This window comes from Cicer arietinum, chromosome 4 (genome assembly GCF_000331145.2).
Source record: "Cicer arietinum cultivar CDC Frontier isolate Library 1 chromosome 4, Cicar.CDCFrontier_v2.0, whole genome shotgun sequence".
NCBI classification, from domain to species: Eukaryota; Viridiplantae; Streptophyta; class Magnoliopsida; order Fabales; family Fabaceae; genus Cicer; species Cicer arietinum.
In genome coordinates, this window is record NC_021163.2 from 19,706,013 (window position 1) to 19,713,979 (window position 7,967).

The window sequence follows — 7,967 nt, forward strand, 5'->3', positions numbered from 1 at the left end:
TATTATTATTATTATTATTATTATTATTATTATTATTATTATTATTATTATTATTATTATTATTATTATTATTATTAATTAGTTAATTAAAATTCATATAACACTTCACAAAATCATAAAGCAACATGTATATTACTAAAGTACATTAATAAAAATGCTTATAATACAAAATAAGGTATATACACTTATAATAATTTGATATGCATCAATTTTTAAATGAGTCACCTTTCAAAAACTAAGAAGAGGAAGCATATGCATGGTAAATGAAACTGAGACATCCTTTCATTCTCAAGAGAGATCAAAGAAGTTTATCGGTTTTTAAAAAGCCATCTTTAAAAACCCGTAGAGTTTTGTCTGGACAAACATTTATTATCTTGCTTTTGGACGATGTATTCTTGAAATTTTTGTTTGATACATCTATCTAATTTGTTATCTATTTGTATTTTTTTGAGGTTTTTTTGTTCTTTTTTTCTTTATTATTATTATTATTATTATTATTATTATTATTATTATTATTATTATTAAAAAGCACAATGTAATTCAACACAAAGAAAACAATTGATGTAAGTATATAATTTATTAAAATGGTAATAATATAATCTTTATTAAAGTAGTTTAAATTTTATATTATTACATTATTAAATTAAATTAAAGTAAATATACATATGCTTTTATTACTAGATTTATTATATATACATACATATACAACATGAAAAATATACTTATTGATCTAAAAAGCATAGTTGAAGAATAGGAGGATGATAAAAAAAAATGATTAATAAACATAAGTATATTTTGACAATTTTGATCGTGATTCTTCTATTCTCAGCAGGTATGTAGTTAATTTTCATAATAGAGTTTAAATTTTATCTATTTTTTTTTTATGCGTATTAGTTCACTAATATTACTCTTCTTAATAGGTATGGCCAAAATTGTACTTCATACGGAGAAATGTTTTTCTAATTGTGACCAATACCGTGATTGTAATTCTTTTTGCATTAGTCAAGCTACGTGCTAGGGGATTGCACTCCAAAATTCAATAATGTTTTAACTTGTTGTTGTATAAACTTGGAAGTTAGATTTGAAGAAAACGTTTATGATTGTCAAATAAAACATGACAGGTTATCACTTAGTGTGATTGTCAAATTACAGGATATTTAATGAAATGTAAATCTGATTTCTTTACACATAATGGGTACAATATTAGGTATTTAAAGGGCATAATAATAGATGTGGATTTCAATTAATGTTCGAAGCAATACAAATTTAAAATTTGAAATAATAATTTTGTAGACAAAATTACATACATAATATTTTAAATTTGACTCTTTTTCTAAATAAATGATTTAAATATTTTTATGAATTGACTTTTTAACTCTCAAAATGTAGATGTCGAACATTTTTAATTTACATTTAACTCCGTTAAAAAAACACACGAACTCATAAATCAATAATTCAAAAAAAAAAAAAAAAAATCCTAAAACAAATCTCAAACTCAAATCATTTAAGTTTTCAGATTTCTTCAAACTCATAATTTGAAACTCATAAATGCATATGTTGTTCCACCAATTCCAAAAACACATATAAGAGCCATCAAGAATGACATGAAATGGGTAAATGATAACACCTTTCCCCTATCCATAGTTCGCTGAATTGCTTTATCGTATAACACACAAGCTAGATCGAATCTAATTATGAATGTAAAGCTAGATCGAGAGAACGGAAAGCATAATTGGAGATTTTCTTGGTGTCAAATGATTGGTTTGAAGAAACTTAAAAACTTCATTTATTTTAATTTGGATTTTAATTTCCGGGTTGATTAACACCAAGGTTAAGAGGAAGAAGTCAATTAATTTTATTAATTAAAAAAAAAATTGGCGAGTTGAAGAGTATCTCTAACAGTGAACTCAGCATGAGTTCATTAAATATGATGTAATGTGTCACATCATCTTGAAATGTCACTCATTCATTTTTTATTCTAAATGTGAATTTAACATATGTTTATTAAATAGAGTCGGGTTCTAAATTTATTATTATTAATAAAAGAATAATAGTTATAATTTTATTATTATTAAATTAACAAAATATCGTTATTTTTTGGAAAATCGCGATGGCAGTTTGACACCACTTCAAGTAAACTCACCGAAAACTAAATTTTACGCAGGCTGACAGATGAACTTATTTAAGTACCATTGGAGATGCTCAATTACTCTATGAACATTATGAACGTGACATTATCTTAAAAACCACATAATTTTTTTTTAATTCTGTTAAAAAGAAATTAAAAAAGAAAAAAGAAAATATGTTCGTGTTTTGAGATTGTAATACCATTTTCCAAAAAAAGAAACTTATAAGATCAACTTGAGAAATGAGTTAGATTTGAAAAATTGTTGACATAATTTGTAATAGTAAATCACAAATAGGGGTAAATATGTAAAAAGTATTTATAAATAGGGTTATTTTAATTTCAGTTGATAATTTTTTTTTTTAATTTGATCATATAATTTGGATTTTATATATATATATATGTATAATGCAATTGGAGCTCACATCTCCATCTATTACTTTTTAATTTAAATCACATCTTCAAACCAATCATTTGACACTATGATTGATTATGATGTGTCGACTTAGTAACACATCGTAGTCGTAACACGTATGTAACATAAGGAAGGTTTATAAATTGATTGATAATTTCGGACAAATGTAAAATTAAATACAGTAAAATAAATATGAGAAAAACGATTAGGGAATTCGAATCACATCTTTTCACTAAAAAAGAAGATGAATCTACACATAAGAAAGATAGAATTAATCTTCACTTCTTGCTTCAAAGAGTTAAATCTTCAAGTTCTTAGCCTCCAAGAGTGCTCAATATGATCTCCAATGTCTCATAAGTCAAATTTCTTGCAAAATATGGCTTTTTAGTTTAAATAGGACTTTAGGACGTGTGGTAACACATGAAGTAACAATGTCGATTTACAAGAAAGGGGGGTTTGAATTGTAAATATGCCTTTTTAAAAATTCCTGTTAAAACTTAAGAAAATAACTCAAGAATGATCTTGGTTATGAAACAGAAAACGGATAACGTTCTTGGTCTATGTTATAAAACAGAGAACGTTCTTTAATTAGCAGAAAATCAGTTTATATTTTATCTCAAATGATTAATGCAGTATAATAAAGAAAGAGAAAGGAAAGAGAATACCACACAAAGATTTATCCTGGTTCACCCAACGTGGGTTACGTCCAGTCCTCACACTGTGAGATTTTTCACTAAGTGTTTAAAATGAAGAACCTTCTTAATCTTACAACACCTAGAATAAATCAACCTTGATCTATTTCTTTCTTAATTACTTTCCACCCAGAAAGCAATCACAACACCTATCTAACCTTGATAGGAAGCAATCTTAAACAAACTATAAAGAAACTCTTATAGTTTGAGTTTTTACAAATGATTGAATTTGACAGAATCTGATATTGCTCAACTCTTGTTTGAGAATAGATTCTTTACAGAGTATCTAATGACAATTTCGCAGCTGATATGTGAATGTGCAGCAGTGGCTGTTTCGCGAATTGCAGAAAATGATGTTGCCTCTGTTTTGCAGAATTTCAAGCTTAAGTGTGATTGTATAATGTTGATTACTTGGCACTTGAATTTCTTACTTAGAACTGAGATAATGGCCTTCTATTTATAGGCTGGAGATGTACGAAATAGCTGTTGGAGAGGCCATGCTTTTTTGACTAAAACATTATTTTTAGAATAAAAATAATGCTGCTTTGAAAACAGCTTTTTGACTTTTGATGTTTTAGCATTGAAAGCATTTCTGTCCTTTCTTTGACATTTCTTCATTGATCTTGGATGGTACATTATCTGTCTTGAGTCTTGAGTGTAGCTAGAGGAGGTTGGAGAAGATTTGAAGCGAATTGCAGACTGAAACAGAGAGGATGCAAGGCTGCTGTTGATGTGCAGAAAACGGAGAATGATTAACGTTCTTGGTTTTATCAGTTTGAACGTTCTTGAGCTTCAATAATCATTCTGGAGTTCCCGTTTTGAATGTTCTGTATTTCCTTTGTTCTTGTCTTGTCATATACCCAGTTTGATCAAGTTTTCTTGACATTTGAATTTTGGAGTTCTTAAGCCGTCATGACTTTTGTCCATGTTTAAACTCTTTGATCTTTGCGATCAAATATCCTTTTTGAGTCTGGATTATTTGTACTTGTTCCTTGCCATGTACTTGTTAGATATGAATGATTTCCAGAGCAGATTCTTTGTTAACGATGTAGATAAACTTTGAACAACATGCTGTGATAGATAGTTCGGTGAAGCTGAAGATCATTCTCTGTTTATGATGCAGAATGATCTTGTTGTTGTCTTTTCTTGTATTTGCTTGATTCTGCTCTTAATTAAAACCACTCAAGAACACAAGTTAAATTAACATAACATTTAGAATCATAATTAACATTCTTAATTAACCTTTGTTTATTTTCATCAAAACTTTTAAAATAGAGTTTGTCTCAACAATGAAGAAATCGCGGAGTTTGAATCAGAAATTAAAGGAATCGATTGAAGATGGAATCAAAAAAATGATGAAGAAATTGGGAAAAACTTCTTCAACTGAAAAGCGAGAATCGAACTCGGAAAAAACTTTAATAATTTCTGAGCTGAAATAGGGGGAAAAATTTGAGACGAGGTTTTGAAGATGAAATAGGGAATTGAAATCGGGAAGACCTTTTGAGCAAATTTGAGAAGGAAATACAATGAGAAGAAATAGAAAGGAAAAAAAAATTATGATATGAAAATGGGAAAGAAAGAAAATAGGTATTGTTGGGTGAATTGATGTTTGAGTGAATAAGTGAATATTTTTTTGGATGTGAATATTTGAGTTTTTTTTTTAAGTTAACACAATGGATTGATATTAAATAAGAATATGTGACACTCTATTTGTAGCTAAAAGTAACTATAATAATAAATAAGGAGGTATCACTAAAAGTTAAGTGTCACAATAGATCTTTTATTTGTAGTAAAATGCATAAATTTGATGTGATTTAGTGAAAATTCCAAACACATGCTTATATTTTGTAGCTTCCACGTTAATGTGTGCATTGTGAAATTCCAAACATATATTCAGTTTAGAAATAATACTACACATATTTCATATTTCATAATTAATGTTGAAGCCTTCACAATACGCTTTTTAAACTTAAGATTTAATTGTAATTTTAATCATTTTATTTTTACTGATTCACGAAATTGATTCCCTTGTTTTAAAAATCCGACAATTTTGATCTCTCTTTTTGATTTTTTAACTAAAAAATAATGACGTGAGATGTTTTAAACAATGTGACATATGATACGATAATTTAAAATGATTAACACCCATGAAATTGAAATAAAATGCACTAAAAACTTAACTTTTAACTTCAATTTTTTTCTTCATATTTTTAATTTAATTAATGATATATGAATAATTAATGCATATAGATGGTTCTATATCATAGAATTGTATGTTACATCATTAAAAATGTGTCAATTCCACATTTTTTAGTTCAAAAATCTGAGAGAGAGACCAAAACTACCGACTTTTAAAATAGGGAGATCATTTTCGTGAATTGGTAATAATAGAAGGACTAAAACTGCAATTAAAGCTAAACTTAAATAGGTTGTTTTGTAAATATTTTCAACATCCTTTTGAATCATGCACAAATCGGTTGTTAGCACGAGCTTAGAGAACTCAATTTTAAAATCAACATGTTAGTTGTTTCTACATTCCTTTAACGGTTGCACAAAATTATTCATCAATTTAAAAATGATGTCTTTCTTTCTAACATGTGTCTTCACCGGTGAGTTAATAGTTTTACATTGAAAGTTTGTTTGCATGTGACTAAAGATATTCTTGTGAAAGCATGAATGTAGTGGCCCATTATATCCTTGTTCTCATTTGTTGTGCACACCCAATTTTTACCTTGAAGTTAATTCATCTCAACAACACTTACCAATAATTCTTCAAATTTGTCTAGCATCAAATTTGGGTTTGAGGAAAGCAAGGGTCCAAATCGCATGCAATGATCTAACCATCGCGACTTAGTCAAAGGAATGTACTGAGTACTCAAGAGACTATAGAACACTAAAACGTTACCACTAATAGGCCCCACGTGACAATTGGAGACCAAATGTTGTCTTTTCAAATCCCATAAGCAGACACAAGCGTCCGCATTGCTCCTCATATGGAAATGACAGCACAACAAATTTTAAAAATCCTACATAAGGGACCTCGGTCCTTGGACAACATTGATTGTAGTTGTCTTCATCAAAAGTGGACTCATCACCAACTTTGATAGTAAAAGCCAAAAAACTTCACAAACTTTCACCGCTCTCACACGAGCTGAAGACTTGGGGGACAATTGTTTCAGAGTGGACTTTGCCACGAGCATGAGTGAGCTTTAGCCCTATGCCTCACATGTCGAATATATTTGGCTCAACACGACTCCACGCAGATGCGATGTAGCTTAACACGTCTCCCTAATTCAATCATCATTGTGTGATCAACATCGCAAGGACCTCTGAGACTCGCAACGACCTAAAAAAGTGCAAGATACATAATCACACTCTTTAAATACAAACTACACAATCACTCTTATCGAGAATATCTCTGACTCCCTCCAACTCTTAGTGACTTAAACATTAAAGTATTTGCAACTACATCCCATTGAAAATTGCTTCCCTATGTTTCGTCAATGATAGTTATCTTCGACCATCATCGAAGTTTTGCTGATAATAAGAGTTGAAATACTATTGATTATAGACTTATTAATTAAACAAGTTTAAAACACAATTCATAAAAAGAACTCATAAGCTAGTTAATAATTGAAAAATTAACTAATAACTAATAATTTATAATTGAAAAACTAATTGATTAAAATAGTTCACTAAAACTTTATTTACGAAACACATCTCGTTAAATCTAACGGTTTAAAATAAACTATATGCTTAATTGCAGTTTTGGTCCCTCTATTTTATCTGAATCGCGAAAGTAGTCTCCCTATTTTGTTTCTCCCCAGTTTTGGTCCCCCAAACAGAACTTTGGTCCAAAACTTGATGAAATTTTACTTTTTTTTGTATTTATTTAAGTCACGCCATGCCTCAAGATCTCATTTGCAACAATTATACCCGAAATCTATGATCATAAATGGTGTAATACGACTTTAAAAATGAAATTTCATCAAGTTTTGGACCAAAATTCAGTTTGAGGGACCAAAGCTGGAGAGAAATAAAATAGAAGGACTACTTTCGCGATTCAACTAAAATAGAGGGACAAAAACTGCAATTAAATCTAAACTATAATGTAACTTATTCAGTTGTGCCCAAATTCCAAGTTTCCCGAGCACCCTTGGAAACTCTGATCCCCCACTTCCTTGATGTGTTAATCTAGTCACTACTGTCATCGTCATCAATGCTTTTATTCATAATATAATCCACTCGTTAAATACGACACCGCACCGCACCATCGAACATGACCTCACCGTCACCGACGATACTAAATGTCCCTCTCACACACGCCGCGCACGCTCCCATCTCACCGCCGACGATCCCTATCCACGACGCACCTCCACACACCCGCTAACTCTTCCTCCTCCATGTCGCCGGAATCCACTTCCCTCCATTTCCGCCAGATCCTCGCCGCAGCGCTGTTTTTCTTCGCCGTTTCCCTCTCCTGCCTACTCCTTTTCAGAGACGCCGATTACTCTCATTTCGTTTCCTCTTATTCTTTCCCCCGTTTTCCGACCGTTTTCCCCTCTGCTTCCAACGATTTCGCCGCGGTTAGTTCCGTTTCATCACACACTTTCTTCTTCAAGTCACAATTGCTTTATTTATTTTTGTAGTTGCGTTAGTGAGTTAGTTTCTTTTATGCGTCCTTTTGAACTTTGCAATTTTTATTGAATTTGTGAATTAGAATGCTTTTTTTTTT